At 34.6% G+C, this 21,211-nt stretch overlaps 1 protein-coding gene across 1 annotated transcript in view; it reads right to left on the bottom strand.

Annotated features, from left to right (window-relative positions):
• LOC5565766 (lachesin) overlaps positions 1-19,988 on the bottom strand; it is a 290,625-nt gene extending 270,637 nt beyond the window's left edge. The window contains exon 1 of the mRNA XM_001650097.2: positions 19,720-19,988. The gene's annotated coding sequence lies outside the window, so the exon portion shown is untranslated. The remainder of the gene's footprint in view (positions 1-19,719) is intronic.
• Positions 19,989-21,211: the final 1,223 nt, after the last annotated feature.

Consider the following 21,211-nt stretch of genomic DNA (forward strand, 5'->3'; position numbering starts at 1 on the left):
CTAAACATCCACGTATGCAGTACACAGCGTGAGATGATTTATACTAGCGAGCTAGATTGTCATTATTTTAAACACATGATATCCTTAAACTTCGCATATGTTACTGGTAAGTTCAAATGAGCATTTCAATTCACATTTAATGTTTTTTAAGGCTGATGATGTTGTTCATTGAGGTTGAGCTGATGGTTTTATTGATCTCTTTGCAAAATCCGTTCTGGAGAAATATGTACTTTAGCTAAAACAATTACAGTCAGTTCTCTTATAAGACACCACACACTTTTCTTTCACCACTGTCTCCCAATTGTTTTTCATCGAATGTCAGCTTCATTTTTTATTTGAATAAACAAGTCGTAATGTTACCTTATTGCGAGAAAAAAAAAGGATTGATCGGTCAATAAACTGCAATTAGTTTAATGTGAGTAGCAGGGTCTGGTAGAAAACTTAACTGAATATACGTACATATTTTATAACGAATTTAAAGTTATTACGGTCTAACATCACCATGTAATATTTTCATCTCTGAATCAAAGCTCTAATTCACTTCTTTAAAGCATAGAGCTTTTCATCATCATATAGGTGGTGAAAAAAATATATGTTTTTATTTTTAATCGATAAAATACATAGCAAAAAACAATAAAAAACATAAAAAATCCATCTCAAACTGCGGAATAACTTTTTTCTCCCACGACGAATATTTTTGACCCCATACAAACTTGTTCTTGTCTCACTTAGATCTTTCAAATGAGATATGAGTCATCTGTGTACATTCCGGGCCCAGATTTGCCCAATCTCCTTTGTGTCAAATCACATTATTTGAAAAATATAAACGGGGTAAAATAAAAACATGCATAAGTACAAACATACGCACGAGTTCAAAACATTTGCGCAAGAAAATATTATTCAATAGAAAACTGTTCAAAACATACCTCTTTTCACATCTTTCCAGCTTACATAACTTTTTTCTCCCACGACGAATATTTTTGGCCCCATATAAACTTTTTCTTGTCTCATTTAGATCTTTCAAATGATATATGAATCATCCGTGTACATTCCGGGACCAAACCCCATACATTTTTGCCCAATCTCCTTTCAGGACGTTTTGTATTACTGCAATGTTAATATTAAAAACATACGGAGATAAAATAATAAGGATATAGGTATGTGCGTCTTACAAACACGTCACTTTAGGTAACAGTTGGACACAAATATCAAATCGTATTATCCTAACTCAGTGTTCTAGTAATATGTTTGTATAAACCAGCGGTTCATGTACTCAGGAACGAATTTCCACACTATATCCGTTTTAACATTACAGTGATTGCGTTGTTGGATTCTGTTCTACGCTGGTGGAAATACCTCCCTTGTCGCACACAGCTTAAGCGTGCTGGAAATCTGCGCGACAGTTACCACACTTCTATCTTTGATATGAATAACATCATACTGTCATGCTTTTGCTTCTCAGAGAAGGGTATCATTTGAACTGGAAGTAACTGTAGTGTTTGACTGTTGGCTGTGAACAAACTGCCAATAATCCGAGCAGAACCATTTCAGTTTGCTATCAATATCAGTTCCATTGGCGACGCCAAAGCACATGTACCTCCACAAATGCTTCGCTAAGATCGCTAAATACTTATGAGGATGTCAATAATGTGAATGTTCAGAAGTAATCACACGTGAGCTGGGAACAGCTTTCATCGTGATGAATGACATGCAAAAACATGAAATCGGATGGTGGTCGATCAACAAAAGAATGTGCAGGTTGAGAATCAACGGTCGATCAACGGCACTAATGATGACAAAGATGCAACTGGAACGCAAGTAGGCCTGCCACCCATGCTTCCACGGCAAGATCATCATGAGAGATTAGAACGCCAAGATTAGGAATAGAGATGGACGATTGGGAAGATCAGTGCTCTCCGACTGGCGAACATGGATGTCCTGCGCTTATTTGTTTTGCCGCCTCCAAGAATATGGTCATTCGCAGCACCTACTTCCAAGACAATCTCCCGTACTAATATAACTGGCGATCACCATTGCAAACGGGCCCGAATCGATCAGGTATTGATGGATGGATTGCACATCTCCGACATAATCAACGTTAGAATCTATCGTGGTGTTTACATTTAGCCTACCCTCTACCTGATGGTAAGAAAACTGCGCTTAAAACTCCCTGTCATTAACGACGAACGGTACCGACGCCAGTCAGCGTGACCTTCAGCGATTGAAGTAGAAGGATTTCGCCACAGCATCGCTTTACATCTCGAGCAGTCGTTACCGGATTTGGTTTTGCTGGCTGAAACCCTTCTTGGTTTTTCTACTACAGTAAAAGAAGCCATCAACCCACAGGTATAATCATTGTGCGTTGATCATTTTGCTCCACGACTTTCGTATACCAACTCGTAAAACGATAATGATTGACATTTTAACTTAAGACTGGCAGGATAAAGTAGGAGTACATGTGACACTAAACATCCACGTATGCAGTACACAGCGTGAGATGATTTATACTAGCGAGCTAGATTGTCATTATTTTAAACACATGATATCCTTAAACTTCGCATATGTTACTGGTAAGTTCAAATGAGCATTTCAATTCACATTTAATGTTTTTTAAGGCTGATGATGTTGTTCATTGAGGTTGAGCTGATGGTTTTATTGATCTCTTTGCAAAATCCGTTCTGGAGAAATATGTACTTTAGCTAAAACAATTACAGTCAGTTCTCTTATAAGACACCACACACTTTTCTTTCACCACTGTCTCCCAATTGTTTTTCATCGAATGTCAGCTTCATTTTTTATTTGAATAAACAAGTCGTAATGTTACCTTATTGCGAGAAAAAAAAAGGATTGATCGGTCAATAAACTGCAATTAGTTTAATGTGAGTAGCAGGGTCTGGTAGAAAACTTAACTGAATATACGTACATATTTTATAACGAATTTAAAGTTATTACGGTCTAACATCACCATGTAATATTTTCATCTCTGAATCAAAGCTCTAATTCACTTCTTTAAAGCATAGAGCTTTTCATCATCATATAGGTGGTGAAAAAAATATATGTTTTTATTTTTAATCGATAAAATACATAGCAAAAAACAATAAAAAACATAAAAAATCCATCTCAAACTGCGGAATAACTTTTTTCTCCCACGACGAATATTTTTGACCCCATACAAACTTGTTCTTGTCTCACTTAGATCTTTCAAATGAGATATGAGTCATCTGTGTACATTCCGGGCCCAGATTTGCCCAATCTCCTTTGAAAATTATTATTTCATTTAACCATATATGCAATGCCAAGCTCGAGAGCACTGGACGAGATTTGTATAGTGCGGGCTCCCAATGGGTCGCGACGTTCTCAAACGACCGGTTACGGAACATGAGTTCGTTGCTCGATAAGTGTTTTTTTTTAATTAGAATACAATAGAAAGCGTTTTGTTTGGATGAGCGCTTTAGCGAAAGAGGACCACGTGATTATTGAATAGAAAATGAATTAAAGTTAACTTCTGCGTCTCTGATTCCACTCGTGGTATAGGGGTATCTCCCTATCTAGTGAACAGGGAGTCGTGAGTTCGATTCTCATCGAAGAGACGTGTACCTTTGTCGCAAATTTCACATCAAGTTGTCCAATTAATTCAATAGCAAAGTATATAATGTTTAGTTTTACGGCAGTTGTTCAAACTTCCAGTGGGCCGCGAAGCGATGAATGATAATTAAAAAAGTACACTCAAAGGTTTTTTGGTATATTGATAAAAAACAGATATAAGGTATGGGGTTTATTAATGTAAATGTACAGGAGTTTATTTTAACACTTGCACCCACTGTTTTTATGATAAAAATAATATATAGTACATGTAAAGCATAGCACGAAACGAGCTCATCAAATTGATCATCCATCCTTGACAGAGCAGTTGTATGCTACTTTAATCAGCATCCTTATTTTACAAAAGCAAAATATCACTTCGGCGACGCGAAACCCCGAAATCAAATGCACTCCAAGCGCGTTTTCTCGAGCATAACGCGTGGAGAATTAATTGACTCATTTCAGCGTTTTCAAAAACTGCACCAGCCGATTCTAATAATTTGCAGAGACGATTTAAACGTGACAGATTCTCCGTTAGAATATGCAACAGAAAGCAAAGAGTTTTATCTGCGTTCATTTGCCTCGCTGACGTCATTTTCTCATATTCGAATAAAACGATATTTCGGGGTCCATAGCCATAGTTGTGGATTAGTACATTGTAAAAAAGATTTGTTGCAATTAGGCTGATACAAATATTAATTTTCTTTTGTGTCCGGAGACCACTGGGAAGGTACGAGGGGGGTGGGGGAAATAAATAGGGAACAAATAAATAAAAATAAAAAAAAGTTCTTGTTTTGATTTTTTTTAACGATAGTTGTTAAACTTTTTTCTATTTTCATCTGGATCATTATTTCATCTGTTTTTTGCTTTAAAAATAATAAAACCTAATGGATGTCAAAAAATTATGAATCTTTTTTTTTCTCCCCTTCAAAATTTTCGGAAAAGAAAATTAATATTTGTATCAGCCTTACTCAGATAAGAAATTTAAATAAGAAAAAGAAGGGAAAGGTTATTGGTAGTGCAGGGAAATATTGTTTTTATAGCACTGAGTTGAACTGTTTTATTGATTAAATTGGGTAGTATTAGAACTTCCATTAGCAGATGGAATTTGTGTACGTACAACGCGTTAATATGATCATAATTGTTTGCAGCTTAACTTCAGGACATGTGGTGGAATAAAATATTCCTCGTAACAAAATATAAATTTTATTTCGTTTTGAAAGACTTCATGTCAATTCGTTAACTATCACGAAACTATTCCATATTTCGTTTCATTACGAAATTGAGAGTGTAGCTCTCATGGGCACCAAAATCTTATCACGATACTGTAGAAACTTAGTGCACAACATGCAGGAGAAAAAAAATAAAAGAGACTTGTCTAGGAAAGCGTAGTGGATCCCTCGATCAATAAGTATAATGATAAAGGTAACTTGAAAACCTCAGGAAAAGAAATCCGCTGCCTTATTCATGAACAATATGTAATGAAATAATAAAATTTTATGTTTCATGATATCATGACTACGAGTCATGAAACCATGACTATTTTTCAAGAATTGGTATGATAGGGGCGTTACTCAAATCTATCTGTTACGTTTTTCATCTTAATCAATGTGTATCTTTTGCGACCGGTTGTGTTTTCCAGTGAAAATAAAAATAAGTTTTGTTTGTGAAGACGGGTAGATTGGAGACCATGCTCTTCGGAACATATTGATGGACAAATTGGCGGCATTTCCAAGAGTTTCCACGTTGTTCAACAACCCAATTAATCTACCAGGGCTATTAGATGTTCCAAAATGTAACCTTTCATCCTTAATATGCAGTACCGTAATCCGGGGGCAAATTGATCATTATTTTACAACTTTTTCCGATATATACTTCGGAATTCAAATATTGTCAAATAAATTTCGAAAAATCAGTACTCCATTGATATTTATCAGTTTATGTTATCGACTGTTCATGAAATAATATTTAACATATCATAAAAATAGTTTGAATATTAAAAAAAATGAAAATGATACTTTGGGGCGAAATTGATCACCACATAACAGAGCAGGTTTACAAATTAAAAAAAAAAATCCCTATCTACTAAATTTGGGTCTCCTGCATCAGAAAATGTTTGTTAGAATTCTTACAACTCGATTATTTCATCATATTATTGCAATATTGAAGTTCGAAAATTTTCCTAATAGGCCTAAATGTAGGCAATTTCTCTTGAAATAAGCACATTATTTGTAAATACAGTCATCTCTACCTTACTCGATATTGAAGGGATCATCGAGTTAGGGAGGTATCGAGTTACAGAACACAAAAGCAGTGCAACTGTGTTCCAAGGGACCATCGAGTTAGCCATGAAAATCAACTTTTACTATGGTTCACTAACTCGATATCGAGATACGGAATATCGAGTAAGGGAGAGTTAACTGTAAACGGTTTTGTGGGTTAAAAACTGTACTTCCTATGCTGTATGATATCAAAAATGAGTTCAGTAGTTCATACTTAAGCTTACACAACATTGTAAAGACTCAAAGTTAACATGCAGGCATAGTACCAGAGGATTGTTTAGCACCGACATTTCCAACTGCATTGCTTACACCTTCAAAAAGTGTGAAAACTGACCATAATAAAAATGAAATAGTTCAAAATCATAATTAGACATCTATAAACTAGAAAACATGGCATGTCTGTGGTAGGAACGAAACCTTCAGCATTCTTGGGAGGATATGTTTTTTGGTACCGACCTGATCAAATTCACCCCAGTGATCAATTTGAATACTAAACCGATTTTTATGATTTTTTTTTCAGTGTAACTCCTTATCACCTAGCTTTGTAAAACCCACTTTTTAGTTTTTTGATAAATTGACGTTAAATAAAATAGCCGCCAAAGACATTTTATATGGAGAAAAACCAGATCACTAATGACAGATATCGACATGGATTCTTAAACTAGAAAAGTTTTTTGAGAACTTGTTAAATATGATACAAGAATATCGAGTTCCCTTCCCAGTGAATTACGTAGGGTGATGTGCTAGTATCCATTGTATTAAACATTGATCAGTGAGAACTGAAATTTTCCCAGTATTGCAGTTAATGATGCTGATACAAACCGATGCCAAACAATTCTTACTCAAAATGGCTTTAGCATTGTACAATCAGATTTTGATAAATATTGATCTCATTTTAGAAATAATGCAAAAAAAATGCATCTTACTGTATTCTCAATCCGTCGTATCGTTTTCATTTCTGTTGCAATAAGTTTCCAGATCCGTCTCACAACTTACGGCTCACTGTGATATATACTGCTTCGCGTTGAAAAATGGGTTATCCAACGTGCGAAGTTTGATTTTTGACCAACTTCGCCGTGTCGCAACTCGATTCTCAATAGTGCGCATAATACACACGGCGGAGGGCATAGATGCGCACTATAGCGAAGTGACTCGCGACACGGCGAAGTTGGTCAAAAATCGAACTTCGCACGTTGGTTCACCCATTTTTAGTCGCGAAGCAGTATGTTGAGTAGTCAAAACACAACATATCCACGCTATAATAAAATGTTTTACTGGAATATATTGATTAACGGGCATCTCGCTCCGCTCCTCCAGCATGAGGGAATATACTAATTTCCTTTGAAATTAATTGTTCGTCATCAAAATTCAGCCCAAAAATATGAACACAATTCCTTTAAACCGTACAATTATGGCACTTGCTGACAGTGCAGCAAAAACAACACAATCAAAGGAACCGTATTTTTACGTCAATGCTCGACGTAACACACACATTGATGCCCACAAGTTTTATTTCTCAGTATGACGGATTGAACTTTGTTTACATTCTCAATTTTTCACGGTCATTAAGGAAATTTCATAAAATTTCGTGAATTATAGAAGTTTTACGGCGTGTGATTGAAATAAAATCCTTCAAAGCAGAAGCACGATCGTTTTTCATAATGATATTAAGTGCCTGGTGGAGTAAGTCACACAAGGGGCGGGAAGAAAATTGTATCATAAATTGGTGTGACTCGTGTCGATCGTTAAGCATTTCTCGCAAATCGTGTTCGTCCATGCGATTACGGTGAAAAAGTACAAAGGGATAATTGAACTGAAGTTATTTATCGAAATAAAGTAGTTTTATTGCATTTTTGGTGTACAAGTGTACAAACCATGACAGCTTTCACAAAAATACACTTGGAAAATGAATCTATGTTGCAGGTAAGTTGGAATATCCGCCGTTGTGGAGTATTTTAAGTTTGATATGACGAATGATAGCGCTTACGACGAAGTAGAACAAAACCCTATCGTATAAGTAATAGTAAATGCCATTCTTCTAGTTCTTCTCAAATAATAACCATAATATTTCAATTTATTCAAACAGTCAATTGTTATCATATTTTGGTTGTAATGATTGCGTTGCGAGGTGTGCAGTTTACTTGTTGGTTAAACATCTTCAATGCTTAATTGTTAACGTTCCTAGAAAATTCTGCAGATGTTTACAAAAGCTTTGCTTAACCTAATTGGTTGAAATTGAAATTGTTTTACGCAACACAGATTTTTACCAAGATTTTTTTAGGTTGACTACAGATGAAAAAGATTTTTTCAATCAAAATCACAGATGAGAATTGAAAACTATGTGGCAATACTGTTCGTACGTCAAAAATCAGAATCGCACAAGATGCCAAATTAAGCGCTATAATTGTCAACACAAGTTGTATATAAATCCCCAAAACGATTCATAAATAATTCATTCTGATTTAATGATAATCGGACTCCTTTCTTCGCTAAAAATTGAAATGTACCGCATAGCTGGCGTTATGGTGAATTGTTCATGATTTGATGACTTATGATCAAGGTGTATTTGCATAACATGAAAATACACTTTCCTTCAAAAATCATAACTCTTTGCCGCATTTTTTGAGTGGAATATTCAATATTTCCAGAAAAGCTTTAACACACATTAAACCTTCTACATATTGGCTACAAGTTTGCTGTGCAAACTTGTGTCAAAATATTTACCAATTTTTAGTTATACCAGTTTTAAAATTGATTATCTTAAACGAACCTTCACCGGTGGGACAAAAGTTTGAATCTAGTGTGGGACAGAACTTTACTGGCCGAGACACAAAAAACTATACTTTTCTGACAAGAATACACAAAATCAGCCATAATAAAATACAGACTAAATATTCATCAAAAATTGGTCGAAAACAGGGTTAAATGGAATAATCCCCAAAAATAGCAGTGTTTTGCAAAACTAGGTAAAAATGTGAATTATTAATGACTTTTTTTAAAAACATTCAGTTGATTCTTTGTTCTGCCCGCTTCCCACTGAAGAGATTTCCGAGACTGAACAAACAATATCGCCAGAGATGCCATCACTTCAAAGGAACGCGCCTGAAAATGCGACTGATTTGGAGCTGCCGAAGAGATTCACAAGCAATTCGGTACCGTGATGAATCAAAATCCAGACGGTACCAATATCCGGACACTCTGACAACTTCCACTGATTAAAATGTGAATTTATATGATAATGTGACTTCAATTATTCACATGTGAGCTTTATAACATTGTTCATGATTTTAATAAAAAAATTCATCTAGTAGCCATTGTTAGATAAATAATAAAAATAAAAAAAAAATTGAACCTCGATTGACACCATTGTTTCGTAGTGCAGTTTTCGTGGTTCAAGTCCACCAGCAAAACAAAAATCGGTCAAGTTAACGATAATTAATATCAATAACATTATGTTGAGATGTTGAAAACTTTTTCTGGGGTTTAGATATGTTCCATGAGCCAATGAAGCACTTCAAAACTGTGAAAATAAGTGTAAAAGAGTATATTTTGTGTGATAAGCGACTGTAAACCATGGATTTGAAATCCGGACGCTACACGTTTAAATTATAGTTTGCTTGATTGTCCTACTATTTTTAAATAAAAATGTGCTAAAATGTAGAAGATTTGCAAGAAAAAGTTGATGGTCGTGTGTTCAAATAAATTGTAGTGGAAAAGTTGATTTTATGGAAATGATTGTTGCAGATAATTGGCGTGCGACTACAACCAGCAGATGTAAATAAGTAACCGAAACACAAGATAATCTTGACTTATAATGTTTGAAAGCATTATTATGTGCTTCCCTATAAAAAATATGCAAAAATATGCTGCATTGGAATGATTTTTTTAAATTTCATTTGAATTTAGCTTGTTAGAACACGGGTGTCCGGGAATTGATTCAAAACAAGACATTTGTACCGTGATGCATCAAAATCCGGACGGGACCAATATCCGGATACTCAGATAATAATCATGGATTTCACTGTTATTTTATTTTAATATAATATAAATGTTATACCTGTCGGATAATATTAATAATAAGGTATCATATTGCCCTTAAAATCAATCTAGTTATCCGTATAGTAAAACAGAGAATAACAAAAATGACAAGCTAGGTCACGGTGCCCCGACAGATCGTTTTTATGAAAAAAAAAAAATGTCCATTGAATCTGAGCTCAGGGTTCGATTCCTGAGTTCATTCTGCAATTCTGGGCCAATTTTTAAAAAAATCCCTAGAAGGAATCTCGAGAAATCTTGATTTGAAGTTTTTGACCCAAAAATTAAAAAATTCATATTAAAATTTTGCACTAGCACTGAAAAAACCTATGAAAACGCTTAAAAATTGGGCTAAACTGTTCTCAAATTGTATAATATTGTTACCGTTGTAATAATTAGAAATATTTACATCTGACTTAACTCTAAACTGCAAAATCAAGGAGCAATGTTGATAGACTCACACTCAAATCTCAATCAATAAGCTCTCCTGCGAGAGCGAACTCATTAGAGATCTGTTTCGTAAATCTCATGCATGATATTTTTATGCAAAATCACTCAAACCATCAAAAATTATTCAATCATAAAACCCGTCAAAATATCTTCAACTTTGAATGTTGTTGTTTACGTTAGAAAGTATTATTATAATTCTACAATACTAAAAAGAAATCATGGCTTTGTGCGAGTAAACAGTGGAAATACATGGCAATGAATCAAATAGAAGAGCCAACTTATCCATGATTTTTTGACTGCTGAATTGCGTGGTGGACAACTCACGCATGGAAAATATTAGGAGTGAGTTATGAGAATTTGAGTTTTTCACAACGCTGTCAAGGAGTATATGTGACAAGACGCAATATTGAACAGTAGATTCGGAGACTTGATTATATTTGTCAGCTTAATCAGCTTTGAGTCTTATTTTAAGTCATTGTTATTACCTGCAACAGCTAGACTTTCGTTACTGAGTCGAACGCGACCTACAGTCGGTGATAAAAGTGATACAAAATGTCCAAGTTTGGGGAACTTCATCTCAGCTTCTGGTAGGCCGAATTGGCTGAATTTTGGATGACGAACTATTTTTTTCATTTAAATAAAAAAAAAACGATGAGCTGTAAGTGTGTTCTGCAAGTTTCCGGAAGTAAACAACTTTGCCGAAGAAACTAACCAACCAAATTTCTCGGTTACTACGGTTACTCTGTGACCAATCCTCTGAAGCTTCTCGGAAAATTACTGAAATTTAGTGAGCTCAGGTTATTTGTAGTTCGTCATCCAAATTTCAGCTAATTCGGACTACCAGAATCTGAGATATAGTTCCCCAAACTTGGGTAGTTTGTTTGGAAAAACAGCACGATGAATCAAAAAAAAAAAAAAAACGAAGTAATTGGTTGCAGATATATAGAGTGGAAGTTTTAGTGATGTTAATACTTAAGTAATGCTTATTGGAGTTTGTTTGAATTTGTTAAAGACTTTGTTAATCTCCGAACACTTGCGACAGGGCAATACTCGGTGGAAAACTAGACGTAAACATCAAGAATAGTACCAGATGTACAAAGAAGCTAATTTTATTAGGCAAAATAAATTCGACAGACTTTGGTGGGCTGGTCACTAAGTGTGAAAGTCAAAAAATAGGCTGTTAGTTAATAATATTCAGCATTACATGTTTCACGTTTATCGAACGTAACATCATTTTTTTAGATAGACATACTTAGATAACATATTGAAATTTATTTCTTGGATTTAATTCTATTAAACTAAACTTACTGGCTTAAGCCATGTAAAACATACCAAAGCCATTCTGGTAAGTTAAGCCAGTTTTAAATATTTTTAATTATTACAACGGTAACAATTATATACTAGTTGAGAACAGTTTGGCCTACTTTTTGAGCGTTTTTGTAGTTTTTTTTCAGTGCTATTGCAAAAATTTAATAAAAATAAAAACTTCAAATCAAGATTTCTTCAGATTCCTCCTAGGATTTTTTTTTAATTGGCCCAGAGGTGCAGAATAACCTCAGGAATCGAGCCCTGAGCTCAGATTTGATGGACATTTTTCATAATAACGGTCTGTCGGGGCACCGTGTAGGTAGTCCCCTTCAGCAGTCGATGTTCATCAGTGCAAACGTTCTTATCGTGCAACGTGCATATCAGTTACTAACGCGTAGACATAATTGGAACATTAAAATACAAGAGAAAATGTGTGATTTAACATTGATATTGTGCTCTACTATATAAATAGCAGTTAAAGACTTGATGTGAAAAAATCGCAGACTTGTGTTATTTTACATGTACAGTATGGCCCATAAAAAAATGCGAAAATTTTTTGAATGTGAATTTAGCATCCACAAGCGTTATTTTCATTGTTCTCATACATAAATGTAATTTCTGATTAGTGTACTATATTCTGACGTGCCTTTGCTTTCTAGGACGACTTTTTTTTCATAATTTTCTTACTAACTAAAATAATGCATTAAAGTAAAAAAGTTTGAAGGTTTTGTTCGATAAAAGCAGACTTCAGATTTGCCTTTGCTTTGCGTTGCTTTGATTCATAAAACAAGGAGAAAGAGAATGCGTGATCCTAATTTTTCAATCCAACAAGGCTTTGATTTGATCCTTTCATTTTGGTGAAAATACTGCATCATTTATTTGAATCATTTGTAGCTCATTGAACAAAGTGAACTATGCGGTGGATTGGTCACGAACATTGTTGGTAGGCCTAGCAACCAATACTGTTTTCTTTTCATCGCGATTTCACTAAGTGCGCGTCAATGGACAAGTGAAAATATTTCTCAACATGGTAAACGTTCTTGAGTAAACAGAGTGATTCATCATTCGATCATTCGATCATTCGAAACATCCAAATATTCAGAATTCAGCTCATGTAGGGTTGTGGAGTACCAGTTGAATTCGCTCATGTTAAATAGACGTTAATGTAATCTTTTTATAACAGCCACAAACAGTTTCAGTTGTCTTTTCTGAAGACATGTAGGCACAAGACAAATGGCATGATGTTTTATTGAATATGCTGCTCATGACGTCGGCGTTATGCTTGTGGAGGCATGGATAATTTCACGGAGCCCAAATATTCTTGCCACGTTCAGAACATGGTACCAGGTCCGTCGCACTCGGGCTCAGATTGGGTACCACTTCTAGTACTGCATTTGGTCCCTCGGTAGTGCAAAAGGTACCCAAGTTTGACACATCGCAGTACACTTTTCACGGCATTCTAGATTACCTCATAAGCCATAAAATGTTGGACATTTGCAAGGGACATGAAGGTCTTTAATTTGTCTTTGATGGTACTATGGAATGGACCCTGATCTTCGACACACTGTTATTCAATACTTCACTATATGTTATCTTATGTTTTATGGCAATAAAAATCTCTTGAAATGTCTGAAAAAGATCTACCACATGAATAATCATGGGAAAAGCTTTTTTTTGACATATTACACGCGCTTCTATTTGCACCCCAATTTGAACAAACATATCAAAATTCCTCTTTCAAATTCCGTTTCACCCGATAAGCAAGTGCTATTATGCCTGGATGGTCAAGTTCGACCAGTAACGTTAGATATAAATTATACATTTTGAATTAAATTATTTTATTCACCGATATAGGTAATCTTTTAACGATTTATGTTACTCAAAGAAATTATTAGTTTTCACTCATGATAGGCATACCAACTTATTTTTCTCCTTCTGTTCTCCTTGGTACTACGTCCTCATTGATACAAAATCTGCTTATCAGCTAACAGCACTTCTACAGTTATTGACCGAGAACATTCTTTGTCAAAGTTACAATTTTTAGCCTTTGTATATTGCAGGCACGATTATGTTTCCCTATTCTTGTTGACGTTTGAATTCACTTTCGATCGAAAATTGAACGAATAAGATTCTATTGAAAGTTGAATACGCCGTGAACAAGAATAAGGGTGGAAGATTCTACGCCCAGGAACATCAGTGAAACCACCAGGAGGCTCAATCGCAGACACCTTCAACTGAAAACCGTTATTGTACACTGTATGTTTGCTTACCGAGGTCTAGAGTATGCAGTTTGCTTTGAAATGATTTGAATCAATGATGCATTATTTTTGATCAAGTGAGCACAGGAGCAATTAAATGCAAAAAGCGCGAATCCAATGCAAAGCATTGATTTTTTTTTTCAAAGCATGCTTTTCAAAGTATCTGTGCAACAATGATGATCTTTGAAGACTGGATAAAAGTCAGAAAAAGCATTTGATCGTCGTATACCGTTTTGACTCATATTCCGAAAACTTAAAGTCAACTGTGACTTCAAATGCATATGATAGGCATAAATTAGCTGATATTTGTGAAAATTGTAATTTCTTCACAAAGCCTAACCGTTAGCTGTTAGGTGTGTCGATAAAAATGTTAATTCAAACTTGTTTAGTATTGGTTTTACATAAAAGTATGCAACAACAATTTGATTCAAATTCCGAACACTGTGTTCATTCTGTCTCATATTCCGAACACCTTGATTCAAATTCCGAACAGCACGAGTAAATCGTATTCAAATTATAATTTTGCAAACAAATTTATCTGAGCTAGTTCTAGTAGTCTCGACCTAGAGAATCATCACTACTCCTGAGGTATTAAATATATTGGAAGACGATAAAATTGAATTGCGATTGACTGCCATTTCCTGGTAATTTCACGATATATTTCAGCGAAATATTTCAACCCAGTTGCCATACAAAAACGGAGTGTTCGGAATATGAGTCTGTTCGGAATTTGAGACAAAACGGTACTCTGGTGATAAACTTTCCACCTTCAAAAATCACACTTGTTGTTGAAAATATTATTTTGTTTGGTATAAGAGGATGGAGGAGATCTTAGAGAATGTGTTTTTCATGATCACAATAAAATATTTTGCCAGGGTCATAGTTTTAGGAACTTTTGCGTCTTATGGGTTTGATGTACCTTTATTTTTTGTTTGAGTTCAATAAAAAATAAATACAGAGGTGTATAAGACTTTTTTAAGGAAGAATATCGTTTCTTCGGTTAGAGACAACTTAGATCTATACTGGTTCATAGGTTTTGAACAAAACAGAGCCGCCTATCAAACTTTTAAGAAGGTTCAACCACGTCTCTCCAGTATGAGCCATTTATTCTAAAATATGTTTATGTCTCCAGTTCTTCAGGTATGAATCCATTCTATCATTTTATATGGGCGAATGTTCGACAGAAGGTCTGTGAAGAATCTCACCCCATCGTAGATGTTCAAAAAGCTTTTATCACAAGAATAATGAAATTGATGACTGCATGATAAAGTTTGAAGGTATGATTTAAATTCCTCTCTAGTAAGGTGAAAATAACAGATAAAAGTCATGTCCAAAGTGAAAAACAAAGTCTAAACAGTTTCAACAATACAAATAATGAATAACATTTTTGTTTAGTTTTCATTTTCCTTATAAAAACTAGAATAACACATGATATAACGATTTTCGCATTTTTTTATGGGCCATACTGTATAAATGGCTGTCTGAGAGTTAGAATAAAAATATGTTTACAAACGTAAAATTTAGAAGAAAAATAAATATACTTTACTAAAAGTATACATAGTCCACAGAAAAAGGAATGACGTAAAATAATCGTAGATTTCCACTCTTATTTATTTCACCAGGACAAAAATGACGGGATGGAGGTTAAATGTGTACGATTTTTCGGTTTTTGATTAATATATACTAAAACAATTCTTATAAATGAGCTAATAATATAGGTGCCCGGATTTCGATTCCAGCATGTCCGGTTATTGAACCAATGATTAAACATCTGTCCGGATTTAAAAACACGACGAGCAATATAAATCCAACGGTTTAGGTGAATAAATCGAAATAAATACTTCAAAAGATGTTACATTTATCAAACTAAGATATGAATTGGTTGGTTCCAAAGCAGCACTTTTGAGAAACTTAACTTGATCATGTTGCATATAGTGTTTCAATATATGACTCGTCTTAAGCGTCCGGATATTGATGCATCACGGTAATTGAAATCATTATTTTCATATGCTATTCGTTATTTTAACTAATATGTTAATGATATTCATCAAGATAAAAGTCGGAACGATTGCGAAACACGGTAGTTCATTAATCAAACCTAACGCAAATATAATGATATCAGTATAAGACCATATTGCAATGCTTAAGCGCCCGAGTATTGATTCATCACGGTATAAATCGATGACGGATTGAGCAACGCATAAATGTGAACAAACAAACACGGAATTCGTCTACTGATGTCCGTGAAAATTACAAAAGAAGCACGGCATTGGCGTAGACTGCCGAGAATACGTAAGTTCCCTTATGTTGATTTTAGGCAATTTGTATTTTTTTTCGCGAGATTACAACTTTTGCCCCGCTGATTCAAACCTTTTCACCCTACGGGCCAAAAATGTCATCATTCTAAGTGGTCAGGCTACTGTGCTATCTGCAAAACAAAAAAATATGTTCACTAGCACCGCCTGGTGTCGTAATTCCGTATCACCGCATGTCAGCCCTTGAGCTACTCTTTCGAAGACACCAACCTTCCAAAATATCGGTATTTAGAGATATCATATGTCACATATATTGCATTTGGATCCCTCATGGTTCATATAGTGCAAGTCAGAAAAAGCCGGTAGGGGCGCTTCTCAACTAAAAGGATGATCCTCAACTTCTAAAGAAGACAGTACTGTGCTATCTCTTAACGCATACGAGATATTCAACAGCATCCCAAATTGATGACATCCTTTAAGCCCTGGGCCTCATATAACGCGAACTCCTATAACGCCACTCAACCATGTGTCAAATAGTAGACCTGACTGTAAATTAATGATTAATTTATAACAACTAGATGCTGACAACTAGATATGTTTTCGATTTGCTTTTTTTATGTTGGACTTTGCTCGGGAGGCCTCCACAGCTCGCGTAATAAATCATCACGAATTTCGTTCAAATTTTGGTCAAGTGTTCATTATCTTAAATATGGCATGCAAAAATCCGAACCACTCTTTTGTCCATTGGACCACCCTCAGTGATTACAAATTTAGCAAAACTCCATGATTTTGCTTACATTTTCTGAAATTATGTCTTCGAAACTTTTAGACGTAGAGAGAAAAAATGACTTCCAGTATTTTTGAAAGAAATCATCTAGCCAGTCATAGCGTTAGCGTAGTTAGGAAATCATTTAGCCAGTCAAACCCCAACCAGAACCACATAACAAAAATATAACTATCAGCATCAGTTAAAAATAACAGGAGTTGATAAAATTTTGTTATCAAGATGGCTTTGTTCTCAGCTTGTTACATTTTTAGCAACACATTTATAACAACATTTGTTATAATTTTGACATCGCATTAATAAGTTTGTTGCAAATAACATCCGATGTCATAAACAGTAACATAGTTTGCAATAATTTTGTTATTTTGTAACATCATTGCAACACATTCTGTAAGAATTTTGATATAATTGTAACAGGGTTTGTTATATTTTAGTTTAATTTGGTGCAAATTTTGTTAGAATTTTTGTTATTTTAACTACTAACGATACATGTTTTATAACAACTGGTGATATAAAAAAATCATATCAGGGGAACACATTCTGTTATAATCTTGTTTCTTCCGTCTGGTCGGGACACCATAAACTAGTTTGTAAAACATGTATCAAGCTTAATAAATATCAAAATTGATTTAAGCCAATAGTAATTTCAAAATATATATCATTGTATCAAGCAAAGTATTCAGCTGCAGTATTGCCAAATATGCGGAATACGTTTCGAAATCGAAAATCTATCATAATTTAACTATTTTATTTTATATATAAATGCATATCTGACATCACTGTTATCTTAAATTTTATTAAAAATATCTTTTGTCTATAAAAATAACGACGGTTCTGCCAATCAAAAATGTGTATAATATTTTGGAAAACAATGTTGAACTGGAAACACTGATTCCTTTTTGAATTGTCTTTTGTGTGGGATATTATGGAACATCTCAGAATATTTTAAGAATGCATTGAACAATAAGGTTTTTTTTTAAATGCAATGTCGCTCTAGTTTTCATAAGAGAGTTAGATTATTTTTACTGGAAAACGCTGTTTTATATATCTGATGAACATAATGAAATTGTTGAAATAAAAAAAATACACTGGAACTGACGCGCCGCTGTTTTTACATGCGGGAATGTATATTTATTATATTTTGTACAAGTATATTGAACAATTTGTCATTTTTTTGCTTATGTGAAATATAGATAAAAATGATAAAGGTGTGATTCCAAAAAACCAAAATGGGTCAGATGTACTTTTATGCTTTCATGGCAGTGTTACTAATAATGAAATTTTCAAGTAATGTAACATTTACTGAAGAAAAATATAAATATTAAAACAAATAAATTTAATCAAAAACATTGCGCAAATTTTTGTAACATATTTAGTAATCTCCCAGACTATGGAGGTTAACATGTCATGGCCTATAATTTCAATTGAAGAATCCTGTAAAAAATCCTAAATAAAGTCTTGACAAATGGATTATAATTGAACTGTTCCTCATTTATACCATAATTTGTTACAACTAGCAAGCTCTGTTAATTTTTTGTTCGAAGCTTCTCAGGTGCAAAAAAAAAGGTTACTTCGTAACAAAATTTGTTACAATTGCGCCATAATTTGCTGATCAACAAGTTAAAGATATTTACTGTACCGTAAAACGGGGTAACTTTGATAATGCGGGTAACTTTGATAGTGCGTAACCCACCGCATACTAAATGAAATATCATAATTTTTGTTAATCAGTTAAGCAAAACGAATGCAAAACTAAAGAATATTAGTATGACACTTCATGTAAGAGCGGTTTTCATTTGAATCAAGAACATTTTAGGCTTTATTCACGAATTTTTAAAAATTTACACAATTTTAGCATTTTTAAAACACTTACAAACAATCTGTTCTACGATCACTATTTGATGTAGTTTTGAATAGTTGGCCACTTATCTTTGATTGCCTAGTTATCAAAGAACTTGAATACGGTCTCAAATCTCTTAGCGAAAAGCATATTCACAAACTGGGACCATTTTTGTAATCTAAGTCAAAAAATTTCATATAACGTCAAACGCCTAGAGGTATGCAATGCCCTACAAATGTTCGTTATTCATTCAATTTTGTTCGAATCATACTCCATTATCAAAGTTACCCCAAAACAGAAAACCAACTTTCGATTATATGAAAATTTATAAATCCATTCAAAATGAATCTTTTGCCAATTTATCGAATGTAATCGATAGCTAGGATGCCAGTACTTGTTTTAAAAATATAAATTGTAAATCCTTGAAACAGCATGCAAAAATATTCAAGTTTTCTTCGAAAAAACTATCAAAGTAACCCCGTTTTACGATGAAATTTATAGAATAAAGTTCATACTAATGCGAATTCAAACAAATATCACTGATGTATTGATGTTTCATCAAAAATGAATCATAAAGTTCAGCCAATGGATTATGATTACAATTAGATGTTTTTTTTTTTTAGACAAAACGTTTAATGATTTCCAGAGCCTTTTCAACAGAACTTTGAGAATTGATGGCTTATTTCTTTAGTTTTTCTCCGACACACAACCAGCTGGAATGAGCAAATGCATGATCACTAAACTCGTGTTGCCCAGTGTAACCATGTGACAGCTTCTCTCCGGGTTTTGCTACTATATCTTTACGCGCACATTCCACTACACCTTTGTCATGCGACTGAAAGCACTTTGTTGCGATATAATCCAAACATCCAGCCTTCCGTATTACGTGAACCATTCAAGGTTAGCCGCCTTGTAAATACTTTACCATTCACCAAAAATGCATTTTTTTTCTTCTTTGAATCATAAACATATGCAAACAGCGATCACATGTCGTCACTTCCTCTCAACCCGCACCGGAAAAAATCCCACCGCGCGGCGCGTTGTCACCTTCTAGAACATATGCACCCCCAAAACCGGCGGAACCTTCGCTCAAGCGTCCCGGAACGTGAATAACCGAACTGGCGCCGGACGAATCTTAATAAAAACTGAACCGAAAACATAACTTCTTTTGCGATAACATCGACATCCCGCACAAAAGAGCAACGGTTTCATTCAGCGGGTAATCCCTTATGCTTCCTATCGATGTCGGTGGCGCCGTGCTGGCTGAATTGTCAGCTGGATTTCTCCTCCACGGAATCCACCCACCACCCAAAGGGAATGTGTGCAGTACCTAAGGCAGTCGGTTCAAAAGCAGCGTGGTGGGGATCGGTTTTCCACGGTTTCCTCGGTGGGTGGGGAATAGGGGAGTGTTTCCCCTTATGCTCCGAAGAGAGGAGAAGTTTGATGATGATTCTCGTTTTCTCAGTGGCTTGAAGATGCTTCGGGATTGGATGAGAGCAACCATCAGTAGCACGTTTTTCCGAAAAACGAGTTGCTCTCCTTGTTTACACTCGTCGCGGGACTAATCATCGTGTACACTAGAGTGGAGCACAGTTCAACCAATGACAGTTATTCTTCGATGCGCTATTCGCACATTCGGTACATTTCATAGGATGCTCCGGAAACGATTTGATTATCATTCTATCCGCTAATATGTCGAAGATTTGTAGTGTGAAAAATTATGTGTGCTTAATTATTATAAAACTAAAATGAACAAATTGAGTAGTTCCAATCACTGTACAAATAAATAAATGATAGTTGACTAGTATTTAAAAAAGCAATGCCGTTTAAAATATGTATGTAAGTAAAAGCAGTGTCAGTAACTCATTTTTCACATGTTGTCCATTTAAGGTGGATCCACGTTATCGAAAAGTACAAGTGAGGCAAATGTTTAATTTCGAGTTTTCTAGCTCAATACAAAACAAAACAAAAATGAATGACATGGTGGTTTGAATGCTTTTAGAGTAAGAGACATTCAATCCAAAAATTGTAGAAATTGATTGAAATTTAGAAAATGTATGACAATTAAGTGTTTTTCACGTATAAATGGTAAATTTTGATCATACTTCCATTGCGTAGTTTGTACTGCCGATAAGAAGCTTTAAAGTGTATTAGATTTTGCATAAATGTTTGGAAACCATGTTTGGCCTATGCTGGCTCGAATCAGAAGAGCTAAAGTTCGAGTCATATAATATCTCACAGAAAATCTTGTAAATTGACTCAAATGTACATATTATCTCTAAATTCAGCAAAATATACTGGACCACGCGAAAGCAAAATATCTAAAATTTCAATCTATAACTTCGTTTTGTGAAAAAATGCCATTTTGGAACCATTCATAAATGACGTAGCATTTTAGGAGGTAGGGCAGTCTAAGA

The sequence above is a fragment of the Aedes aegypti genome, chromosome 2 (genome assembly GCF_002204515.2).
Source record: "Aedes aegypti strain LVP_AGWG chromosome 2, AaegL5.0 Primary Assembly, whole genome shotgun sequence".
NCBI classification, from domain to species: domain Eukaryota; kingdom Metazoa; phylum Arthropoda; class Insecta; order Diptera; family Culicidae; genus Aedes; species Aedes aegypti.